A 26,124-nucleotide genomic window follows, 5' to 3' on the forward strand; every position below is an offset into this window, starting at 1 on the left:
CTGTTTTGAAGGCGTTTGGTGTGTATTGCTCAATTATTCTGCTGAAGAACTGACTACTTGACAGTCTTCTCTCAGCCATGTAGTATCTTATTTTTAGTATCAATTTTTTAAATCTTTGTGAACTTGGAAGTTTATATTTTCCTATTATTTAGTAAATGGTAAAAGATTATTTGTTCTCTGCCATGAAGATTCAGTGTATAACTAATGTACGCACCCAAGGGAAGGAGCCCGGCATGGTATCTGGATGTTAGTCCTTGTAGATGTGTCCCTGTGTGATTCAAGCATGGCACACTGTGCTCTGGGGAGATGTGTGCAAGCTTGAGGATTTCTCTACAATCTCCAATTCCTGCCCTGTTTCCCAAATATTTACTGTTCTTCCTTCTCTTTTAATTTTTCTGTCTTTATCTCATTCTCCTCTCCTTCTCTCTCAACTTATATGTGTTTTGACATTTGGCCACTTTTCAAGTTGCGTTGTTACCAATTGTCTTGGATGTTATCATTAAAACATTAGATTTAGTCAGGTTTCAAGTTTCATTTAACCCATAATCCTACTCAATTCAAGAAGAAAGATTTCACTGGACTGGTTAGAATGCCAAAAGAAAGAACTTTATTTTGTGCAACCACAGCTATCTTCTTACCCTTACCATCAAACAAACATACACATAATCAATCAGGTGTGAATGGTGATGAAGAAGTGTATCTAATTGCCACTATAGGTACAAACGATGGTATTTCAGGCTGATGTCCCACCCATGATAAATGGTCTCGCCATCTCTAAATTAGTTAATACATTAATCCAGACAATGGGGAACAGCAGTGGGAAATTCCTGATGATCAAGGAGGAGCCATGATTAAGATCTAACAAGTGGGTCAGCATTTGAAACAGAGAAGAAAGGTGGAGTAGAATTCTTATCTTCATGACAGAGTTTTTTGCCAATTGTTTGAGGGCTGAATCCACAGGATTTCTAGAACACAGAGAGTACTCAAATAGAGCAGAGAAAAATGAAAAGGACAAGAGGCCATTCGCTTTCTCAGCAGTTCCCTGGATCATACCCCTTTCAAAGCGCCTATCACACCCCTCCAGATTTAGTCCCCAAAGGAGCTCTGTGGGTGGCTTCTACTGTTGTTCCGCCGCTAATTCTCACCCCGACATTTATCCTCTTGACTGATTTAGGACCAGGTCTCAGTTTTTAGTAACCAGGTATTCATGCAACAGCGCAAAGGTGGAGTTTTTCCTGATAGAAAAGAGAAACAAGATCATTAGGACAACAAAGGCTCACAGCCACAGTTGTCTTTAAAATGTCTAGAAAACAGTATCAAGAGGAAATAAGAGAAAGGGAAAGTGAAAATCATGCTGAAGAGGATATAGTCATTTGCTCTCTTCTAAAAGAGTTTCTATCTTGGTTTTTAAAACAAAGCTAAAGAAAACAAAATACCCCATTCGATCTAAATCAGGTGCACACACACACACACACACACACACACACACACACTCACACAAAATAAGTCAGGTCACTAACCTGAAGCCCGTTTTCCCTCCTTTGAGTAAATATCTAGATCATGCAAAGAAGAAAAAAAAATCTTCTCTCTCTCCCTGAGGGCGCCTCCTTCTTTGTGTCTAGGTGGGAACCTGCCTCAGTTACCAAAGGAGGGATAAACAACACTTTGGGGTAAACCCAATAAGTGAAGCTGGTGCGACAGGACTTGGCTGTCAGTCCTAAAGAACAGAACTTCATAGGGAACTGTCGAGGGGACATCTAGTTCTTTTCATTCATCACAGGGCATCATTTACTTCAAGGGGCAGGGCTCACTGCCGGTGGGAGGGACCTCAAGATCATTGTCTTACTACTCTGTCCTCTTCCTATATTTATTGCCTTATGTTTGTAACTCATATTTGGTAATGAAATCAGCCAGGCTAAGCACAAGACACCCAGCACAGGATCTGCCCACACCAGGCTCCAGGGCAGCTGGGAAGCAGCAGCTGGCGGTGGGTTTGCCTCATTCCTGTGACTGCCATCCCTGGGGGTATGAAGTTGAATGTGGAGCTCTTAGACAATGGGTGGTAAATGCTTCCTTTTTAGGGTCCTGGCTTCGGATTCATTTTCTCTAGTTGATCGTAAGGGGCTGCACATCATGAATTAATTTATCTGCCCCATTCCATTCCATTCCATTCCACGCGGGCAGAAAAACCTTGAGCAGTGCTGGTTTTTGAACTGCAGTTGTAGACACGAAGCAGGCTATTTGTGTGATTTGGTACTAGGTAAAGCAATGAGGAAGCAGAGATCGTAACTCAGAGGATATTGTAATTGGACTAATTTCCTTTTTGAAACGTTACTGCTAATGAACAGTGATTCTGCAGATTTAATTCACTATCTTGAAATTTTGATTCTTTGGCTTCAACAGGACGTTAAAGGCAGTTCTTCAGAGACAAATGCATAGTGTGTGTGTGTGCGTGCGTGTGTGTTAACAACCATTTGATGCAAAGCTGATCCACGATGCAGCCGAACATTTACATAAAGGCCTGTGTTTCTGGTTTCTAAGGCATGTGACCATGAGGAGGGAAGTATTCGTGGCGGTCAAATATCTGTATGTTTGGTGGCTAAATTAAGATATCCGTTTGGGGGCGCCTGGGTGGCACAGCGGTTAAGCGTCTGCCTTCAGCTCAGGGCGTGATCCCGGCATTATGGGATGGAGCCCCACATCAGGCTCCTCCGCTATGAGCCTGCTTCTTCCTCTCCCACTCCCCCTGCTTGTGTTCCCTCTCTCGCTGGCTGTCTCTATCTCTGTCGAATAAATAAATAAAATCTTTTTTTTTTTTTAAAAAAAAGGTATCTGTTTGAAAACAGGCTGGGATTTATCTAAATGCCCTGAGGATTAGAGGAACGAGATCCTTTGCAGCTACCCAGGGATAAGATACGTTATCTCTGTATAAAACTTTGGAGTAACTGGGGCACCTCAGTGGCACAGTCCGTTAAGCATCCGTTTCTTGGTTTCTGTTCAGGTTGTGATCTCAGGGTCGTGGGATTGAGCCCCGACTCGGGCTCCATGCTCAACACAGAGTCTGCTAACGTTTCTCTCTCCTCCCTCTGTCCTCACCCCCACTCTCTCTCTCAGATAAATAAATCAGTCTTTAAAAAACAAAGCAAAACACTTAGAGTAACTGTACTGAATCTGGTGTGTGGGTTCTTTGTTGACTTCTGAGGAGACCATGGGAGTCAGTATGATTGTAGTCCATGCGGCATACAAAATACACACTGCCAGATGTGGGAAGAAAACACTGAGCCTCTTCACTTGCTGTGCAAGGAGACATTCCTCAAGGAAGAGGTTTACTGAGGAGAGTGGTAAGGAGGAAAAACATCAGGAGTTTTTAAGTTCTAGTTTATGGTGGTCACACTAAGGCTTGAAACCAAGCCCTCTGACTGAGAGGGAATGGACGTAGTTAGATAAAACAAGCACCATTGTTCATCGATCAGGAAAGAACGTTACGACCCCAGTAAGGGTCCAGTGTCCCAGAGTCAAGGTTTATAACCTTTACCAGCTGGTGAGAACAGTCACAATAAAACCTAACAGTCAAATACTCTTCGGCAAGCACTGATTTAAGTGGAAGTACTTCCTGTCACACACGTGTAGATGGCAGGAAGCTCTTGCTGGAGGTTTTGCGTGGTGTGTGTGTGTGTGTGTGTGTGTGGACAGTGACTGTCTCTTCTAGTGTCAAGTTTCACAGCTCTCCAGTTCCTCACAACCGATTTAGGACTGAGATCTCACTTCTCAGATATCTGAGATGAAATAGTCAATTAAAGTCCTTTTAGAAGACTCCAAAGATCTAGTAATAAAAAAAAAAAAATGTTTCCAAGCATTGGAAAGGGTTCTGATAGCATGACAGAGTTAAGTGAAGGGAGAGAGGGTATGAAAGTCGATGGCACTGTTTTGCTCAGTCATTAGTGCAATGTCTTTCACAGGTAGGTGCACAGTTACTATTTGCATGAACAGGTGTAAGACAACCCACAGAATAAGAACAAAGTATTCAAATCATATATTTGATAAAGGGTTAATCTCCAGACTATATAAAGGACTTATACAACGCAACAACAACAAAAAACAAACAACTTTAGAAAAAAGTGGGCAAAGGACTTGAACAGACATTTCTCCAAAGAAGACATCCAAATAAGCACGTGAAAAGGTGCTCAATGTCACTAATCTTTAGGAAAATGCAAATCAAAACCGCAATGAGATTGCACTTCACACTCATGAGAATGACTGTTATTTAAAACACACCTACACAAATCCACAAAACAGAAAATAACAAATCTTAGCAGGGTGTGGAGAAATTAGGAACTCTTGTGCATTCTTGGTGGCAATGTAAAATGGTGCAGCCACTAGGGAAAACAGCATGGGGGTTTCTAAAAATATTAAAAATAGAATTACCATAGAATACCAGCAATTCCATTTCTGGGTATAGTTCTAAATGACTGGAAAACAGCAACTCAGATATTTGTTCATCCATGGTCAGAGCATCATGATTTACCAAACAGAAAAGGTGGGAGCAACCCAAGTGTCCACTGATGGACAAATAGATAAACTAAATGTGAGACACACACATACGCACACTGGAATATTAGCTTTAAAAAAAGAACACCCTGCCAGTTGTGACAACATGCATGAACCTGGAAGGCATTATGCTGAGTGAAATAAGCCAGAGAAAGACAAACATGTGGAATCTTAAAAAAAAAAAAAAAAAAAAGTGGAACAACAGAAAGTCTAACTCATAGAAGGAGGATAGAATGATAGTTGCTGGGGTTTGGGGGTTGGGAAATGTGGAGATGTTGGTAAAAGGGCGCCAACTTTTAATTTTAAGATGATCAACGTCTGAGGACCTAATGCAGAGCGTGGTGACTATGGCTGATAACACTGTATTGTATAATCGAAATTTGCTGAGACTAGATCTTAAGTATTTTCATACACACAGACACACACTAAAGTTAAATATGGGAGGTGACAGATGTGTTAATTAGCTTGATTATGGGAGTCCTTTCACAATGTCTATGTAAATCAAATCATCACATTATACCCTTAAAAATATGACAATTTTCTTTGTCAACGATACCTCAATAACGTGAGGAAATCGGTACGTGCTACAACCTGAACGAGCCGTGTCTTAATCTGTTTGGGCTGCTGTAACAAGATACCACACTGGGTAGTTCAGAAACAACAGATACTAATTTTTCACAGTTCTGGAGTCTGGATGCCTGAGATCAAGGTGATAGCATTGTTGGGTGAGGGCCCTTTTCCGAATCACAGACCTACTGTATTGCGAAAGGGGCTGGGAGCTCAGTGATATCTCTTTAGTAAGAGCATTAATCTCATTCATGAAAGCTCCATCCTCCTGACAAAATTACTTCCCAAAGACTCCACCTACTCCTACCATTCATTGCCTTTGGGGATTAAGATTGCAACATGCAAATTTTGGGAAGACACCAACATTCAGATCATAGCAAACCTTGACGATATTATGCAAAGTAAAAGAAGCCAGTCACCAAAGGACAGATACTGTGTGATATCACTTACACAAAGTAACTGGAGCTGTCAGACCCAGAGACAGGAAGTAGACTGGTGGTTGCCAGGGGTGGGGGTGGTTGTCAGGGAGTCGGTGCTTAGTGGGGACAGAGTTTCAGTTTGGAAGTTGAAGAGTTCTGGAGATGGGTGGGGGTGATCATTGCACAACAAAGTGAATGCACTTAATGCCACTGAGCTGTACACTTAAAAACAGTCACAAGGGCAAATTTTATGATATGTGTATTTTACTATACTTTTTTTAAAGTATAGTTACGAGGTAGATGAGTTATGTTTTGGGAGTACTCAGTATTGTGTAAGTGAATCTCATGTTGCCGAAAGCCAGTAGGAGAAGGATAACTGAAGCTTCAGGGCTTGAATGTCAGCAGGTCCTCAGCCAAGAGAATTTGGTAAGGGGGCAGAGTGGCTTCTTCTATTTTCGTGACAAAGAAACCCAACCAAAAGCCACACTGGCTGAAAGGGCTGCTGGAGGACAGGAGGCGAGAGTAGATACCAATAGCTAACGCTTGTTTCCCACTGCACAGTGGTCTATTTTGAACTGCACAAACACCCTGAGAGGAGGGTACTCGAATTCCCCAATTTAAAGCAGGGGAAGCTGAGGCTCAGAGAAGGTAAGTGACCATCCCAAGCCCACACAGCTCTTTTGCTGGAGTTCAGACCCAAGTACTCTCACTCCGTACCCTGCCCCTACAGTACTTCATGATTTCTAGGGACGTTGCTTTGAAGCTAAGAAACTGCTTTTAGCCGTGAATAGACTAAGATGGTGGGGACCATTGAGAGAATAACAGCAGGCCTGAGTCATCTTTAAAAATCACTTCTAAGTGAGAGGACAACAGTGCAGCTATGATCATCGTCACCGATGTCAATCCTCTGTGGGACATCTCATTTTAACATTTTGTCACTGTTTACAGTGGAAAAAAAATTTTTTTTTCTGATTACAAAAAGTAAATCTGACTTATTGTGGGAACTGGAAAGTAGGGCAAAATAAAAGAAAAAAACCAGACAACTCACTGGAGATAACCAAGAGGAACGGTTTGGTATAAGGGTTTTCCTGTCATATGTTTAATACCTAAAGTGAAAGTGTATAGTGCTTATTGATCTGTTGGGTGTTTTTGTCATTTGCCGTGCACATTTTCCAGGTCGTGAAGTGTGAGCAGTACTTGCTTTAACCTGAGCTTTCAGGTGGAAGAAATCATTTTAAGTGCATCTACTTGTCATAGGTATATTTATGAAGAGTCCTTTTGCTTTAAATAACAGAAAATGACTCTGCCTAGTTTAAGCCAAAAGGGGGGTTTCCTGAAGGGATATTGGGGCAGCTCATGGAAACTGGAAAACCATGAGCAAACTAGGAGAAGGACAGGGGTCTGGGGTCCTCAGCCCCCAGCAGGAGGACCCCAGAGATTCCCCATCTTTGGTTCTCTAGGTTCCAAATATCAAATTCCCAGGGGAGACAGTGATTGGGACCTAACCCTGCACTCATCACTTTTGGCCAGGACGGAGCTGCGTTATGAAAATACAGTACTTCCATAATAATCACACATTGGGAAGTGGAGTGGCCGGGGAGAAGGAAGAGGAACAGAAAAAGCAGGAGGAGAAAGAGGCTTATGAGATGGAAGTAGTAGATGCAATAAAACATTGACCTCCTCCTCATAGGGAGAAGGAGACATTAGCTGAATTTCCTTGGACACCTTTAAAAAAAGAAGATTGGCACTATCTAAATCATCCCCCAAATGCTCTGCTAAATCCAAGGTTTGCTAAGTTGCTAATCAAGTGTCTCATGTTATTATAGCTAGCGCATTAATTTTAGAACATAGTTCAATTGAGCTGTCTTTTTGTGGGATGACAAACTTTGAGACTACATGTATAGGTATTGTATATGTTTATTTCCCTTTTATAGGACTTAGGGCAGTGGGGTTTGGTTTTTTGGTTTTTTTTCTTTTGGAATTTTTTTTATTATGTTCCATTAGCCAACATATCATTAGTTCTTGACGTAGTGTTCCACGGTTCATTAGTTGCATATAACACCCAGTGCTCGTCAACAGCAGTGTTTTAATGCTTCAGATATTTATAGAGGTTTGTAAAATGGTCACTCTTTTTGTTCCATGACAAGTTGTTTACAGTATCTATATTTTATTTGCGGAGGAGTCTTTGGTCAGGAATGAAACTCCCAATTATAGCATCTTTTCCATGGAAAATGTGATCCACTTTATGAAGCAGTTTCTAAAAATATGTTGCAACTAAAACGGGGCCTGCTAATTTATCCATATGAGTCTATAGAAACTTACAGGTAGGCAGATGTTATCACACAAACACATACACACGCAAGCACACACACTTAGAAGGGTCAGATGTACACATGTACTGAGCCAAGGGAGAAGGGTTAGCTGCCCATGTCTAAATATGGATGGTAGAGGGTGGCCTCACGTGTTTTGAGGAGGAACAAATTAATTCAGAGCTTAAAATGCATGAATGTGAAAGTCTATGCATTTTGAGGAGACCCCAGTGTTTTTAGCTCCAATTGTTGAGTGCAATAGCTTTCTCCAGTGATTTTTTCCTCTAGGCCTCCTTTACTGTGCAGAGCCAGTTGAGAAGGCATTTGAGTATCTCCCTTTTGTAGCCCGTTTTGGTTTCCTATAGAAGTCAGAACTGAATCTGTAGCACCCCAAGCATTCTCAACTATAGTCAGTGCAAATGTTTTTCAGGAGCAAGAGAATAGATTTCTAATTTTGATTTTGACAGACACACTGGTCTGAAGCATTTAACAGTGCAAGTAGAATAGGCTTTTTGAACCAGTGTTCCTAGAAACACCAAGGCTATAGCTTCCTGGAAGCATCTTGAAAAAAGCTCAGAGTGCATCCCAGACTGTGTCTGGCCCAGAAGGGGTTGGGTCCCCTATGGTTCTGCTTCAATGGACTAATCATAAGAGCGCCATCATCTGACACTTTGGGTTTGAAGGGTCTTGTGGAAGCCTGGTTCATAGCCCTGGCAGGTTTCAAAGGCACAGTGCCTAAGATATAGTTGGATCAATAAGTATTTATTGATTAAGGGAGAGGTTTCTTCTCACTTCAGGTCTTCTCAGGCCTCAATCACAGATCTTGAGGTGACTCTGGAGGACTTAAAAGCTACATGGTCACTGCTGGTAGGCAGAGAAAAGCAGAAAAGACCTAGAGAATCTACCAACGTGGAATCTGGCATCCTAAACGAGGTCAGTTTCCAGAATGAGGATCTCTCAGACAATTGGGTCAGGCCCCTAGCTCCAAGGCAGAGTGCTTGGCACATGGACACCATTCATATATATTGCTAAACAAAGGAATAAAAATAAATTCACTGAAGATACTCAGTTCGGTTCAAAGACCCTTGGGGCTCAAGGAGTTGATTCAGATGAAGAGAAAGATTTCTCAATCCCATGGAACTGGTTTCAGCCTCTTTCTAGTTTCAACTATTAGCAAGCAGTCTACAAAATAGTTGATGATTAAATAATAGCTACTATCATCAGCACTGTCATCATCACAAAAGTTGACATTTGTAAAATAGATATCACTATTAATCTTATTTTGCCCATGAGGATACCGAGACTTAGAGAAATTATGGAATTCACCGAGGTCACCTAGCACGTTACTAAGTGGTGGCACCAGAAACCAGATCTGCCTGAATGTTGTGTACTTGCCTTCATCAAAATGAGAGAACTTTAAGGAACAAAGCTCAGGGAAATGCTGAAAGCCAAGAGTGGCAGAGTAAGGAAATGTTGAGTCCTCAGTTTGGAATGTGGCCTGGATTCAATATGCCAGATCCTTATTTGTGAGTTCTCTCCGGAAGGGCCTTCATAATGATAATCACAAATCTGTAGGTGAGGTTACTTCTAGTGATGTTTTCTGATCTCTACTAAGGACAAATAAAGATTGTGTCAGACAGTGGTTCTCAAACTTCAGCATGCAAGGGAATCAGTCACTTGGAGGACTTGCTGAAACACAGAATGTTGTACCCCAGTCTCAGAGTTTTTGATTCAAGAATTTGCATGCCTATCAAGTTCCCAGGTTTTGCTGATGCTGCTGGTCTGGGAACCACCCTTTGAGAACCACAGGTAGAAGGGAAGCCTAGCCTGTGGTTTCAAAATGAGGTTTACAGTTGGGCCATGGATCATATGGAAACCCCTTAATTTTGAAAAGGTGGTTCTCCAGAAAATCCCCCAAAGCATCTGGAGGTTTTTACTGTTGTTCTGTTTTTGTTTTTAAGAAAAGGGCAAAGCCTGGGGAATGCCAGCGCAGCGAGTTCTAATTTTGCTGTATGTATGTGTATATACAGCCGGAAAAATCAATGATGCAGTTCCTTTTGGGAAGAGTGAGCCAGATGGAAGGCACTCAAAATTCATTAAAAACTAATCTCAGCGTGAAAGAGTCCTTTCTTTGATAAAAAGAGAGCTTTGTGGCCAAAGGAAATGCAGGACAGTTGGTGCGTGTCTCCACCTGCCAGGCAGGCTTGTTCCATGCCCTATTGGTATTCTCCTTAGGAAAACTGAGAATTGCCTCACAGAGTAAGTGTGCAGCTCTGACCCCTTTAATTAAACATGGGTTGTAGCTTGTGAGAGCTGCACCTACTCTATGAAAATGGGTGCTTTCATATATGATTGAACAATACAAGGGTGGATCTTTTTGATCCAGATTATCTGAGCCACTAATGAGAATTTCTCTGAAAATAATCTTTTTCCACTGTCATCTGTGACAACACAGATTGTGAAAAAAAAGGACATGCTCTAGTTAAGTGTGTATGCCAATGTCAGGTGGCATCATTCTGGCTGCAGCTCACGAGCAGGGCTGAGGCTGGATGTGGAAACAGGCTCAGGTGGAGAGCCAAAAGCAGAGGCTTATTGGGTGGGCTCTCAGGATCAGCATGTGAGGGAGTGAGGGTTGCAGCACCGGGTGGGGGGTGGGGGATGTTGACCAGCGATGCCATCTCAACAAAGGCCTGAGCAGATCTCATGGGCAAAGAGGCCAGGCCTTGGAACTTCATATTGACCTGTCATTGGATGCCCGCTATCTCTGGAGAGGGGATGTAACCGTGGGCAAGGCAATTGCCTTAAGGAGAAGACAGTTTCTGGGGAAGGAACTTAGCCTTGAGCCATTAGCAGTGAACACTCCAGCAATAGGGGCAATGAGTACCTCTGTGCTGAAGGGGGAGCTGGACAAAGGGATCTCACCATGATTCAGTGCCACGGAGCTGTCTAAACATTTACGCGTTCTGCCTTTGCAGAAACTTGTACTGTCCGTTATTATTTGCGTAACGGGCATGATCGGACCTCTTCTCCAACATATTATTTATAGCACCCCAGTTATAACACAGAGAATACTCTGCTGGGTACTAGGCATTGTAAAAGCGGGTGACACCCATTCCTTACAGCAGACGGACATTATAAGGACAAAGCACTGACTTGCTCAGGGTCACAGAGCTTGTGAGAGAGTTACTTTTGGAACTTCGGCTGTGTGCTTGCAGAGCCCACGGAACCAGCATTTTTCCAGGTTCTGTTTTCATGTGGAAGAGGAGGTAGAGATAAATTAAAGCCCTTCACATTTTTTCCTTTTAACATTTACTATAATTTTGCACTTGCATTTACTTCTGTATTCCTTCATGTACTTGGCACTGGGTAATGCACATGGCATCACTTAACGAAGGTTAGTCGACATTAAAACAAAACACAAAAGAATTTCAGTTCCCCGCTTTCTCCACTGAGTGCTGGTAGGAGGGACAAAGAATGGAGGATGATAATTCACAGTTTGTAAAAGGAATTCCATAATTCTTATATTTATACCGAAGACCCACCTCTTGTAAAACCCAGCTTCTTGTACCAAGAAACAGTAAGACTGAGTCCAAAATATATATAAATAATTTTTGTAAAGATTAAAAGTTTGTGCTCTGATAGGTTTTCCATAGCTGACCATGACCCCAATTTCTCTAACGTTCATTTTTGGTTTGCTCCAGAAGAAGGGTCAGCAAGCCACAGCCTGAGGGCCTAATTCAGCCTACTACCTGATTTTGATTTTTGCCACCTTGTGACCCAAGAATGGTTTTGACCTTTTTAAATGGTTCAGGAAAAAAAAAAATCAAAAGAAGGATATTTCATGACACTTTAAAATTATGTGGAATTCAGATTGCAGTGTCGGTAAGTGTTATCATCACACGATCACGCCCATTCATTTGTATATCGTCTGTGGCTGCTTTCCTAGTTACAACTGCAGAGTTGAGTAGTTGTGACAGAGACCGTAGGGCCAGCAAAGCCTAATGTTTTTACTGTCTGGCCCTTTACTGGAAAGGCACGCCAACTGCTGCTGTTAAGAGACCCTCAACGTTAGCTCTGTTAGAAACACTTGAGGGAGCTTTTAAACCTCCCTGTCTCCAGGCCCCACCCTGCCCCAATTAAAACAGTCTGGAGCTGAGACCCTGTCTTGAGGACTTGTTAAAGCTCCCTTGTGTTTCCCCAGCGTGTGGCCAAGGTTGAGAACCACCGCCTAGAGCATGAAGGCTTTTGGAAGGACAGGTGCATGAGGCCTTTTGGCATCCAGGCTGCCAGATGGGAGGGAGAATGCAGGTCACTCATCACCGCCTGTGTGTTCCAGGGGCAATGACAGCAAAGATGTTCAGGACCTCCAGATGCCCTCTGGTGAAAGCCCTTCCCACTAGGAGATTGGCAGGGATGAAGGAGAAGGGGGAGACGAGAGGATTATACCAAATATCTAGCCCAGCATATTGAATGACTGAATTGAAGAGAGATTTACCCCCAAATGGAACACCATCAAGCGTATAGGCAGTGTGGCCATCCCTACCTTAGCTGCTAGGAGTGGGCAACCTAATTCCTTAGCATCCACTAGCACAGCCGTCTGGCTGAAACTGCAGAATGTAGAACCAGGTATCCTGTGCAGTGAGACCAACAGAAGTTTTAATCAACTGCATGGTGCATGGACTGATCTGCTTCAGAACCACCTGGAGACTCCAGGGTCCCACTCCAGACCTATAGAGTTAAAATCTCCAGGCATAGTCCCAGGAATCTACATTTTAACCAGCATCCTAGATTTTTAAGGACTTTATTTTTATTATTATTTTTTAAATAATAATTTTTTATTATGTTATGTTAGTCACCATACAGTACATCATTAGTTTTTGATGTAGTGTTCCATGATTCATTACTTGCGTATAACACCCAGTGCACCATGCAATACGTGCCCTCCTTAATACCCATCAACCTGCCTATCTCAGTACCCCACACCCTCCCCTCTGAAGCCCTCAGTTTGTTTCCCAGAGTCCATAGTCTCTTGTGGTTCATTCCCCCTTCTGGTTACCCCCCCTTCATTCTTCCCTTCCTTCTCCTACTGATCTTCCTGCTATTTCTTATGTTCCATAAATGAGTGAAACCATATGATAATTCTTTCTCTGCTTGACTTATTTCACTTAGCATAATCTCCTCCAGTCCCGTCCATGATGCTGCAAATGTTGAGTAATCGTTCTTTCTGATGGCTGAGTAATATTCCATTGTACATATGGACCACATCTTCTTATAGATTTTCAAGGACTTTAAAATTTAATCACTACCTACTTAAACGGTTATGCTGTTGAATTTTTAGCAGATATGCAAGCATTAGCTGTCCTACCATTATTTGCCAGTATGGATTCCTTTGAAGTGGACACACACATGAAAAAAAAAAAGAGGGACTTACCAGGTAAAATCTATAATATACATATGCCAAATGGCCTTTCAAATAACCAGAGTTATTTTTTTAAAAAACACTGGAAAACAGTGTGGAGGTCCCTTAAAAAGTTAAAAATTGAGCTACCCTATGATCCAGCCATTGCACTACTAGGTATTTACCCCAAAGATACAGACGTAGTGAAGAGAAGGGCCATATGCACCCCAATGTTCATAGCAGCATTGTCCACAATACCTAAATCGTGGAAGGAGCCGAGATGCCCTTCAACAGATGACTGCATTAAGAAGGTGTGGTCCATATATACAATGGAATATTACTCAGCCATCAGAAAGACCGAGTTCTCAACATTTGCTGCAACATGGACGGCACTGGAGGAGATAATGCTAAGTGAAATAAGTCAAGCAGAGAAAGACAATTATCATATGATTTCTCTCATCTATGGAACATAAGAACTAGGAAGATCGGTAGGGAAAGAAAGGGATAAAGAAAGGGGGGGTAATCAGAAGGGGGAATGAAACATGAGAGACTATGGACTATGAGAAACAAACTGAGGACTTCAGAGGGGAGGGGGTGGGGGGAATGGGATAGGCTGGTGATGGGTAGTAAGGAGAGCACGTATTGTGGTGCACTGGGTGTTATACGCAACTAATGAATCATCGAACTTTACATCAGAAACCAGGATGTACTGTATGGTGACTAATAAAATATAATAAAAAACATTAAAAAAACAGTGTGGAAGTCATATACTCACTCTACCAATTACTGTCTTGCTCACTAGTATAGATACCTCAGTGGCAAACTGAAAAATCTTAAATGGTGCCAATCTTCTTTCTTTGAAGACAGGCCTACTTTTTGGAAGTAGATGAGCGTCCTTAGGAGTGAAATAGGGTGGATAAAGTGGATGATTAAGCTGTAGGTGAGTTCACTCTTTCACTCCCAAAGACACGCCTTCGTCATATTTTGAATATTTTGTCCAAAACAAGCATTGTTTTAGAAAAGCCCAGTTTATCCCAAAGTAATAGAAAACAGTTTTTTGGATTTACAAATTTCAGGGTGTTTTGTATGATATCAACCCCATTTCTCTCTTGTCATTTTCATAAGGCTTAAACACTTAGAAGGTGTTTTCGTGGGTGTAGGTGTTTGCATCTTGAAATATGTGATTCCATTACAGGAAGTCATTGTGGGCATTGGAGAAAATCAGCACTTTATTTCTATTCACCATGGGATACTTGCGGGGGGTGGGTGTGATGCAGGGGTCTCTTACTTCAGTAAAGTGCACTTGTTGGGGCAACATTTGCCTCAGAGCCAAAGGGCAGCATCACAGAGCAGACGGGACAGCTGTGTTCTGTGATTGCTGAGCTGGGTAGAATTGCAAATGTACTTTAGAATCAGGTTTTAAATGTAATTCAGGTTGGACAGAGAGGTACCATAAGTCAGCGTGAGAGTAGAAGCTGTGGGCAGTCCTGAAAGGTTTTGGGACCTGAAGTGCCTGTTTCTAAAGGAAAGGGTGTATTTTATGGGCTGTGTCTACCCTCCTAGAGTGCAGGGGTGATGCCTCTTGATAACAGCACAAAGGGAGTTTGAAGAATTCCATTTTCTGCCCGTCTGTGGGCACTGACTGCATTCATTGTGTGCTTATCGCCATGCAGGCAGGCTCATGTTCTAAAGTGTCTTGTCTGAGGGCTTACACAAATTTTTGAATGTCTTTAATTTCACCAAGATGAACAAAATTGAACACATAGATCACGAGGCCTTGATCTTCTGCAGGCAAAGATTTCAAAAAAGAAGGTACTAGTTTCCCTAAAACAGCATAATACCACACTGATGTGGGGCTTGAGGTGCTCACGAGTCCCTTCATTCATTGATTGGAAGGCACTCTGGGACACTGACAACCTGTCCCTTCGATGCTGGGAACGGATTTCTTTAAGGATTCATGCTGGAGAAGAAAAGTAAGGGAAAGCCCCTTGGGAGATACAGGGAAATACAGGGGACTTCGTTTTGCCTGGTTATTTTGAGTTTTATTTGCCTGGACAAAATTGAAACCACTCCTTCACTGTGTGTGTGTGTGTGTGTGTGTGTGTGTGTGTGTGTGTGTGTGTGTGCAAGCGCGCGTGTGCGCGGCAGGGGGGTGGGAAGTGTTGCCTTGAGCCATTCCACTGGGCCTTTTGCCTGGTTTCATGTTACACATTTTCTGGCTTTCCTATTTACTGAAGAGCTGCATTTTGACATTCACTAGAAACAATCTGTCCGACAGCCCCGCGCCCCCCCCCCCCATTGAATACTCCACTTTGTCTTGGATTGTGATGTTGCTTTCCAAACCTAAAACAAGGGGGAGGGGGTTAGGCAACTTTGCTTCCAGAAGAGCTTCACTGTTTAAGGGTTAAAGACACAGAAAAATTATAACTTAAGTACTGTCCTGGCCAAGGGTTGGTGAAGAAAGGTGGCTTTGTTTGGATGATTAGTTTGGACTCTGTGAAGACAGACAAAATATCTCTTTTTGGTCTTACGGCGTAGGCAGGGTTTTATATGCTTAAAAGCAAGTCTTCCACTGCATTCTCTTTCTCTTACATCAGCCCACTTCTCCCCTTCCCTCTCATGTGGCTAAACAATAAACAAAGTGGCCACTGTTGGTGTAGTGGGGCGTTTCTCCCTCTTTCTTTCTAGTGCAGGCTCCCAGAATGGAAATCTTGAGCCATTTAAACTCCGAAAATTCTGCTTCTCCAGGAGAGGACATTTGCTGAATGTTTGCTAGCTGGAGAGTGTCTCATGACAAGTCAGTCCCAAAAGGGTCATGCAGAAATGCAGGCTGCATAGGCAGCTGGATGCTGGGGACAACCCCCAGTCCTGTGAGAAATCCCCGCTCCTGGGCTCTCTGTTTTCTTTTTCTTCTGCATTGCTAAAGTGTCTGAGGGTGTGGCTGAAACTCCAGAAACGCATTGAAAGTACTATTTGTTCTTGAAAATGTTACAGTTAATCTCTGGGTCCTAGTCTGAGAGAGAGAAAAGATCTTTGTGAAGAAAGGCAACAAAATGCAAGCATCTATCTCTTCCCTGGCTGGGGTTACAGATTGATTAACTCCGATATCAGCAGAGAAAGCGGAATTTGAGAGGTTATTTTAAAGCAGTGGTTCTGAGCCTGGGATCTCTGGATTCCCGAGTCCCACAGATGGTGTGTGTGTATGGGAGGAGGGGGCAGATCCTCTAAAATTGAATAGAAAAGTTTGTACAGACAGATCTTGTATTGGAGAGAGAGCCTGTGACTCTCTGGAGTCTGAAATCAGAAAAAAATAACCACTTTCTTTGTTTTCTTTGTTTTCTTTTTTTATGGTAGTAAAATATACATAACATAAAATGTACCATTTTAACCATTTTTAAGTGTACTGTTCAGTGCTATTAAATACATTCATATTGTTGTCCAGCCAACTCCATAATTCTTTTCATCTTGCAAAACTGAAACTCTATACCCATTAGAAAATAACACCCTAGTCCCTCTTCCCCCAGCCCTGGCAACCACCATTCTGCTTTCTGTCTTTATGAGTTTGACAACTGTGAGTACCTCATGTAAGTAGAATCGTGTAGTAGTTATCTATTTGTGACTGGTGTATTTCACTTAGCATGTGTTGTAGCATATTATAGGATTTCCTTCCTTTTCCAGGTTGAATACTAGTCCATTGCATGTATATACCACGTTTTGCTTATGCATTTATCCATTGATGGACACTTGGGTTGTTCCCATGTTTTAGCTCTTGTGAATAATACTGCTATGAACATGGATGTACAATATCACCACTTTTTAGAAGCAAGTTCATAAACACAAGTTTCTCCTTTTTTTCTTTCGAGCAGAGTTCTGTATCAAGAGATTTTCAGAATTTTTAATGCTTCCAAGCCTTGACCAATTTTAAAACTCCTTTTTTTATATGAAGGTATAATTGACACACAATGTTATATTAGTTTCAGGTGTACAACAGTGATTCCACACTTGTGTACATTGTGAAATGATCACCACAATAAGTCTAGCTACCATCTGCCTCTATGCAAAGTTAATACAGTATTATTGACTGTAGTCCCGACACTACCCATGCTGCCCATTACGTCTCATGACTCTTTTATAATTGAGGTTCCGCCCATGTCCCAATCCCCTCTCCTCTGGCAATCACCAATCTGTGCCCTGTATCTATGAGTCTGGGTTTTGTTTTGTTTGTTTTGTTTTTTAGATTCCCTATGGAAGTGAAATCATGCAGTATTTGCCTTTTATGTCTAAACTTATTTCATTTAGCATAATACCCTCAAGGTCTGTCCATGTTGTCGCAAATGGCAAGATTTCATTCTTTTTATGGCTAAGTAGCATTTCATTGTATGTACACACACACACACACACACACACTTCTTTATCCATTTGTCCATCGGTGGATACTTAGGTTGTTTCCATATCTTGGCTATTGTAAATAATGCTACAATGAACCTAGGGGTGCTTATATCTTTTTAAATCCGTGTTTTTGTTTTCTCCTGATAGAAACCCAGTAGTGGATCTGCCAGATCATATGGTATTTCAATTTTAAAATTTTTGAGGAAACTCCATTCTGTTTTCCATAATGGCTGCATTTATTTACATTCCCATTAACAGTGTACAAGGATTCCTTTTTCTCCATATCCTTGCCAATATTCTTATTTCTTGTCTTTTTGAAAATAGCCACTCCAGAGGGTGTGAGGTCTCTCATTGTGGTTTTGATTTGTATTTTCTTGATGATGAATGATGTTGAGCATCTTTTCATTGTGTCTGTTGGCCATCTGAATGTCTTCTTTGAAATTGTTTATTCAGATCCTCTGTCCATTTTTAAATTAGATTATTTGTTTTTTGTTATTGAGTCCTATGCTTTATATATTTCGGATATTAACCCGTTATTGATATATGATTTGTAAATATCTTCTCCCGTTTAGTAGGTTGCCTTCTCATATTGTTGATGGCTTCTTTCACTGTGTAGAAGCTTTTAATTTGATATAGCCCCATTTGTTTATTTTCACCTTTGTTTCCCTTGCCTTTGGAGTCAGATCCAAAAAAAGATTGTTGTTTTTTTTTTTTAAGATTTTATTTATTTATTTGACAGAGATAGAGACAGCCAGAGAGAGAGGGAACACAAGCAGGGGGAGTGGGAGAGGAAGAAGCAGGCTCATAGCAGAGGAGCCTGATGTGGGGCTCGAACCCATAACGCCGGGATCACGCCCTGAGCCGAAGGCAGACGCTCAACCGCTGTGCCACCCAGGCGCCCCCCAAAAAACATTGTTAAAACTGATGTCAAGGAGCTTATATTTTCTTGTAGGAGTGTTATGGTTTCAGGTCTTTCATTCAAGTTTTTAATCCATTTTGAATTAACTTTTGCATGTGGTGTAAGATAGTGATCTAGTTTCATTCTTTTGCATGTACCTGTCCAGTTTTCCCAATACCGTTTATTGAAGAGACTATCCTTTCTCCATTGTATATTCTTCCCTCCTTTGTCATAAATTGTTTGACCATATATGCATATGTTTATTTCCAGGCTCTCTATTCTGTTCCATTGATCTATATGTCTGTGTTTTACATCAGTACTTCACTATGGTGATTACTATAGCTTTGTAGGTAGTTTGAAGTCAGGAAGCGTGATGCCTCCAGCTTTGTTTTTCTTTCTCAAGATTGTTTTGGCAATTCAGGGTCTTTGTGGTACTACATCAATTTAAGAATTATTTGTTCTAGGGGCACCTGGGTGGCTCAGTTGGTTAAGCATTGGACTCTTGGTTTCAGCTCAGGTCGTGATCTCATGGATCATGAGATGAAACCTGCTTTGGGCTCTGTGCTCAGCGGGGAGTCTGTTTGGGAGTCTCTGCCTCTCCCTCTGCCCCTCCGCCTGCTGGTGTGCGTGCCTGTGCACTCTCTCTAAAAATAAATAAATAAATAAACAAACAAACAAATATCTAAAAAAAGAATTATTTGTTCTAGTTTTGTAGAAGACGCCACTGGTATTTTGCTAGGGATTACACTGAATGTGTAGATTGCTTTGGGTACTATGGACATTTTAATAATATTAATTCTTCCAGTACATGAACATGGAATATCTTTCCATTTATGTGTGTTTTCTTTGATTTCTTTCATCAGTGTCTTACACTTTTAATGTATAGGTCTTCACCTTCTTGGTTATATTTATTCCTAGGTATTCTTTTTGGTGTGATTGCAAATGGGATTGTTTTATTTTTTTTAAGTTTTTATTTTAATTCAAGTTAGTTACCATACAGCGTTATATTAGTTTCAGGTGTACAGTATAGTGATTCAGCACTTCCATACAACACCCCGTGGTCATCACAGCAAGTGCCCTCCTTCATCCCCATCACCTATTTCATCCATAGCCCCTACCCGCCTCCCCTCTGGTGACCATCAGTTTGTTCTCTATCTATAGTTGCGAGTCTGTTTCTTGATTTGTCTTTGTCTCTTTTTTCCCTTTGCTTGTTTTGTTTCTTAAATTCTACATATGAATGAAATCATATGGTATTTGTCTTTCTCTAACTTATTTCACTTAGCATTATACTCTCTAGCTCCAACCATGTTGTTGCAAATGGCAAGATCTCATTCCTTTTTATGTCTGAATAATATTATCTGTATATATGTATGTATAGTCCAAATCTTCTTTATCCATTCTTTAGTCTATGGACATGGGCTGCTTCCATATCTTGGCTATTTTAAATAATGCTGCAGTAAACCTAGGGGTACACGTATGCCTTTGAATTAGTGTTTTTGTATCCTTTGTATAAATACCTAGTAGTGTGATTGCTGGATCGTAGGGTGGGTATATTTATAACTTTTTGAAGAAACTCCTACTGTTTTCCACCCTGGCTGCACCAGTTTGCATTCCCACCAACAGTGAACAAAGGTTCCTTTTTCTCCACGTCCTCTCCAATACCTGTTGTTTCTTGTGTTGTTGATTTTAGGGGTTTGTTTTCTTGATTTCTCTTTTTTGATAGTTCATTATTAGTATATAGAAATGCAAAAGAGTTCTATATATTAATTTTGTATCCTGCAACTTTACTGAATTAATTTATTAGTCCTAATAATTTTTGCTGGAGTCGTTAGGGTTTTCTATATATAGTATTATGTCATCTGTAAATAGTGATAGTTTAACTTCTTCCTTTCCAGTTTAGATGCCTTTTATTTCTTTTTTATTATTATTTTTTGCCTATTGCTCTGGCTAGGACTTCCTGTACTATTTTGAACAAAAGTGGAGAGAGTGGGCATCCTTGTCTTGTTCCTGATCTTAGAGGAAAAGTTTTCAGCTTTTCATCGTTGAGGATGATATTAGCTGTGGGTTTGTCACATATGGCCTTTATTATGTTAAGGTATGTTCTCTCTATACTCAGTTTGTTGACAGGTTTTTTTAATCAGAAATGGATGTTGAATTTTGTAAAATGCTTTTCTGGATCTATCGAGAAGATCATATGATTTCTGTCCTTCATTTTGTTAATGTGGAGTATCACGTTGATTGCTTTGCAGATGTTGAACCATCTTTACATCCTGGACTAAATCTCACTTGATCATGATATATGATCCTTTAAATGTATTGTTGAGGTCGGTTCGCTAATATTTTGTTGACAAGTTTTGCATCTGTGTTCATCAAAGATATTGGCCTCTGATTTTCTTTTTTTGTGGTATTCATGACTTTAAAATTCTGAGTGAGTGTGCCCATGCATACATGAGCATGTTTGCCCACACGGGCATACAGCCAGGCTCTGGATGCTCTTTTCTTCCATGTGGAGATAACAGCCAATGCAGAGAAAGCAATGGCTGGGAAAGGACTAGGGTCATCCATTTGAGCTTTTTTTTGGAATTGACCCCTGTCACTTTGCCCTATTCCCTTGCTAGTTTACTCCAGGCACATTGGGGGTAAGGATTGGCCAAAAAGGAACCCCTCACTTGTTGGGGGGAGTGAGCAAGGGAAGATCCAATATTCTTTTCCTGGTCCTGAGAGTGTGGGAGTCTCTCCTTTTCATGCACTAGGCAGTGTGGTCACTCCCTGAAGGACTGTAGGTTTTGAATTCAGGCCTGGATTTGTATTCTGCCTCTCTCACCGTCAGCTGCATTATTTGGAAGCGGTTATTTAAATTCTTTTTTTTTTTTTAAAGATTTTATTTATTTATTCGACAGAGATAGAGACAGCCAGCGAGAGAGGGAACACAAGCAGGGGGAGTGGGAGAGGAAGAAGCAGGCTCATTGCGGAGGAGCCTGATGTGGGGTTCGATCCCATAACGCCGGGATCACGCCCTGAGCTGAAGGCAGACGCCCAACCGCTGTGCCACCCAGGCGCCCCGGTTATTTAAATTCTTTGAACGTTAGTTTCCTCATTTGTAAAGCGGATATAAAATAGCTATCTTGAAGTGACATTTAAAAAAATTTATTTAGACATTTTTAAAAAATTTACTGGACATCTGGTTTATTCAAACATTAGACCCACTGAAGACAGAAGTAACAGAGCTTATGGCGTAGGGAAAAAAAAACCAATCCAGCACCTGCTTCACTGCAAATACCCTGGGGACAAACCTTCTGCCTTCTGTACTGCAGTCTCATCCTAAAGCGTCTGCCAGTGCCTGGTATTGATTAACTGGAACAGGAGATGAGAAGCTTTCTGTACACTCTCTCAACTTGGCAAGTAGCATTAGTGGTGCAACTTTCAGAAACATTCTTAGGCACCAGAAAGAGCACTGCCCGCAGTGAGGATTTTTGGTAATCAAAGAAAAGAATGTCACTAAATTTAATCTTACAATTAAGAAGGAAAATACACACACCTTTGCCAACGGACTGCTTTATATACCAGGAAAAATGCCACAATGAAATCTTCTATGAAATTAAAACACTAATTGTTATACTCAACTTGTAATCGATTCTGAAGTTATTTTGTGCAATTAAAAATCAGAGACAAAGAAAATTGATTTAAGCAAAATGGATTTTAGGGAAGAAATGCAGGGCTAATATGGAATAGTAGCTGCACTTCTTTGGTTAACTCATTAAAAAAATGTCGAACATTTTCAGTCAAATGTTATTAAAAGAAAAAGCAGCAGATCACCATTACAATTCAAGAACCAAGCCTGTATATGCACTTGACAATAAAGCACATTTGAGTATGGAGTTAAAAAAGTTTTCCAAAAAACTGTCAAATGTATCCTCTCCAAATACCCGAATAATCACTTCTGCAGGTCTTTTGTTGAGTGGAATTGTAAAGAACTGAAGATCGAAAGGACACTGTTAAGAATTAATGAGATGATGTACATAGGGTACGTGGTACCGGGCCTGGCCATATAAATAGGAGCTGTTCCTTCCTTAAAACCCAGGCTCCCCGCGATGGCATTGTGTGTCATTCTAAAGTAGGCATTTTTTTTTTTAAAAAGATTTTATTTATTCATTTGACAGAGAGAGAGACAGCCAGTGAGAGGGGGAACACAAGCAGGGGGAGTGGGAGAGGAAGAAGCAGGCTCATAGCGGAAGAGCCTGATGTGGGGCTCGATCCCATAACGCCGGGATCACGCCCTGAGCCGAAGGCGGACACTTAAGGACTGAGCCACCCAGGCGCCCCTAAAGTAGGCATTTCTATCGTGAAAGCATTGCTAAACCTGGTCAAGATTTTTCTTCCTATGAAACTTTGGGGAAAGGAAATGAGCCAGTCTACCAGATAAACTGAAAAAAATAAATCTGGATTTAGCAGCCATAAAGATGGGGGAGTTAAAGGCTAAGCTGGGATTGGGACAGAGATACAAATACAGAAGATCTTTTCTCATCTGTAGCATGAACATTGACCCACCTCTCTGTGGGTGCTGGCAAAAGAGAGAAAGGCTGCGTCCCCTCTTCACAGGGACATCTTTGACGTGCCCTCACATTTTCACAGCAGATGAGCAAAACTCTTGCCGAGGAACTTACTTTGCATTCTTTTAATATTTAAAAGGTTATTTATTCAATCAACTGCACGGAGAAGGGAGAGCATAACATTGTTTACAGCTAAATATCCATAGAATAAAAATAGGGAACAAACCACACGCAAAAAACACCTAAACCAAGTCATTGTTGGTAAGCTCTTTCTATATCACTATTTAGACAGAGTTAATTTTATGTAGCTGGTAGCAAGGTGTGTCTACCATTCCATGTTCTACTTTTTCCCACTAATTTATATAGACTCTTATTTCTATAGTCTTCACACTTAATGTTCCAAGTGGAAATATTTGTATTGACGTTTTATGTCTATATCACAAGCTATGGGGTTGGTTTTTCACTCTTAAATAGATGTTTGTTCTATATTCACGCTCAGTGCTATTGCAGTACAAATTCTCCTCCCCTTGTCAAAAGTTCGGATAAAGAGATTTATCGTCTTTTAACAAATCACTCTCTAGAAAGACTGTATTAATACAAATCAGGGCCCCCAGCAATGGATAAGTACACCTGAAAAGGACTTGTTCCCATCTCCCCCAACAGTGCATTTGTAATTTTCTTTTTTGCTAACTTAATGAGAGTGAAGTGAGTATCTTGTAGTTGTTTTAATTTTCAATTTTAAAATTATAATGAACGTGAACATTTTCCTGTTTTTTGAAACTGAACTATTTCTACCTCTTTTGTGTGAATTATCTAATCCGGGGGTTGGCAAACTATGGCCCTTGGGCTAAAGATAGCCATCTGCCTGCTTTTAGAAATAGAGTTTTATTGGAACACAGCCATGATGGTTTGTTTGCACATTGGCTACTGCTGCTTTTGAGTTGCAATGACAGAGTTGAGTAGTTGTAGCAGAGAAAAGGCTAAAATACATATTGTTTGGCCCTTTGCAGAAAAAGTTTTCACTCTCATCCTATCTCTTGGCTCCTATTCACGCTTGTTCTTCCACACTTTATGCTCCAGCAATATCAAAGTAGGTCCCCTCCTAATCACGATAATTATATTTTCGTGTCTTTACACAGGCTCTTCCCTCTGTCTGGAATTTCCAAACTCCACTCTTCCAGAAGGTTCATCCTTCCAAACTGTCCTTGAAAGGTTCTCACACCATAAAGCAGTCCTTTTTTAAAAAAATTTTTTTAATTTTAATGTTTTTTTATTATATTATGTTAGTCACCGTACAGTACAACCCTGGTTTCTGATGTAAAGTTCGATGATTCATTAGTTGCGTATAACACCCAGTGCACCATGCAATACGTGCCCTCCTTACTACCCATCACCAGCCTATCCCATTCCCCCACCCCCCTCCCCTCTGAAGCCCTCAGTTTGTTTTAATTCCCATTTACAACTCTACTTTTTGTTGGACGATATCGACTGTGCGAAAATCAGGAAAACAATGCCTGGGAAAGCACTTCGTAAAACTACAAGGTGCTTTATAAAAGCAACAACTTCTAATAATAACTGTTGTTATGCTTGCAGCATCAATGCCCATCTTTGTTTCTACTTTTATTTCAAACCATGTACAAGGAGCTTTTTAAACCAAAGCACCCCAGTTGGCTCTCATGGAGTAAGGGATCTGATAATACCTTTTCTATAATCCCTTTTTATTAAATATCAACAACATAGGTGCCTGGACTAGTTATTTTGGCAACACCAGAGGCTAATTCAGATTAATTATTATGTGTCTCATCAATTATTGAATAATCAGTAGGATGACTCAAACATCAATCAACCAACCAAAGAGCCTAACTCTGTGTAGTCCTTCTGTTTCATCCAGAGAACAAAAGTTGGAATCCTGTGGAAACCATAAATATAAAATCCTGAGAAAATAGGCTAAACCAAAAAGTCATTCTGTGTTTTGGTTGCAGGTAATTATGCAAAAGTCAGACAAGAAAATACCTTGGAGAAGAGTTTTATATATGCCCCCCCCCCAAAAGGATCTGAATTAATACACACATTATAAATCTAAAATGGTGCGTGGAATCTTTGGGAATTCTACTTATCTTTTCAAAGTGTCTACTACAAGAATACTGAGAACACAGATCTGCACAAATGTATCTATGTATCTCCGTCTGTATCTGTATTATGTATCTCTCTAAATAGAGAGGGAGATAGATTTCTTCAGTGGGTCTGCATGCCTCTGAGTGTTCCTCCCCTCCTCTAGGAATCAAAAAAATCTCAAAGAAAATTTTTTCATGAAATATGTATAAAAATTGTAATACAATGTTGCACATGCGTGTTTGTGTGTGTACTAATTCAGTTTACTAATTTAAGCAATGATCTCCAGTGAATTCAGGAAAGAGCTTAGAGATGTGCTTTGTGAAAAGTTTAATATATGGGCTGGAAGCCACAAGGTTCTGGTTCAGATTACACTGAGCGAAAGCCGCGGCCGTTGTGAGTGCTGAGTTCCAGAGACAAAACTCTTAGCTATCACTGCATTTCTGGAGAGGAGGGCGCCAGTTTGTTCACCACTTCCATTAAGGCACAACTTCGTGCTTTAGTGGTGCCTTTCTCTCAGGAAGTACAATACAGAGAAAGGGAAAAAAAAAAAAAAAAAAAAAAAAGTAAGCAAAGGAGGAAATTTGTTATTGATTTTCATTTCTACTGTGAAATTACGTGAAAGCTCAATGGCTTGTAGCAGTATCAAAGTCAATAAGGTTCCATTTGAGACCACCTTGAAGTTTAATCTCTCCCGGTCCTTTTTTTTTTTTTTTTCTTTTAAAGATTTTATTTATTTATTTGACAGAGAGAGAGACAGCCAGCGAGAGAGGGAACACAAGCAGGGGGAGTGGGAGAGGAAGAAGCAGGCTCATAGCAGAGGAGCCTGATGTGGGGCTCGATACCATAACGCAGGGATCACGCCCTGAGCTGAAGGCAGACGCTTAACCGCTGTGCCACCCAGGCGCCCCCTCCCGGTCCTTTTAAACTTCCT

At 41.0% G+C, this 26,124-nt stretch overlaps 1 protein-coding gene across 2 annotated transcripts in view; it reads left to right on the plus strand.

Annotated features, from left to right (window-relative positions):
- SHC4 (SHC adaptor protein 4) overlaps nucleotides 1-26,124 on the plus strand; it is a 136,061-nt gene that overhangs the window by 41,703 nt on the left and 68,234 nt on the right. The gene's annotated exons all lie outside the window — the stretch shown is intronic.

Source organism: Ailuropoda melanoleuca, chromosome 5, assembly GCF_002007445.2.
Source record: "Ailuropoda melanoleuca isolate Jingjing chromosome 5, ASM200744v2, whole genome shotgun sequence".
In the NCBI taxonomy this organism is placed as follows: domain Eukaryota; kingdom Metazoa; phylum Chordata; class Mammalia; order Carnivora; family Ursidae; genus Ailuropoda; species Ailuropoda melanoleuca.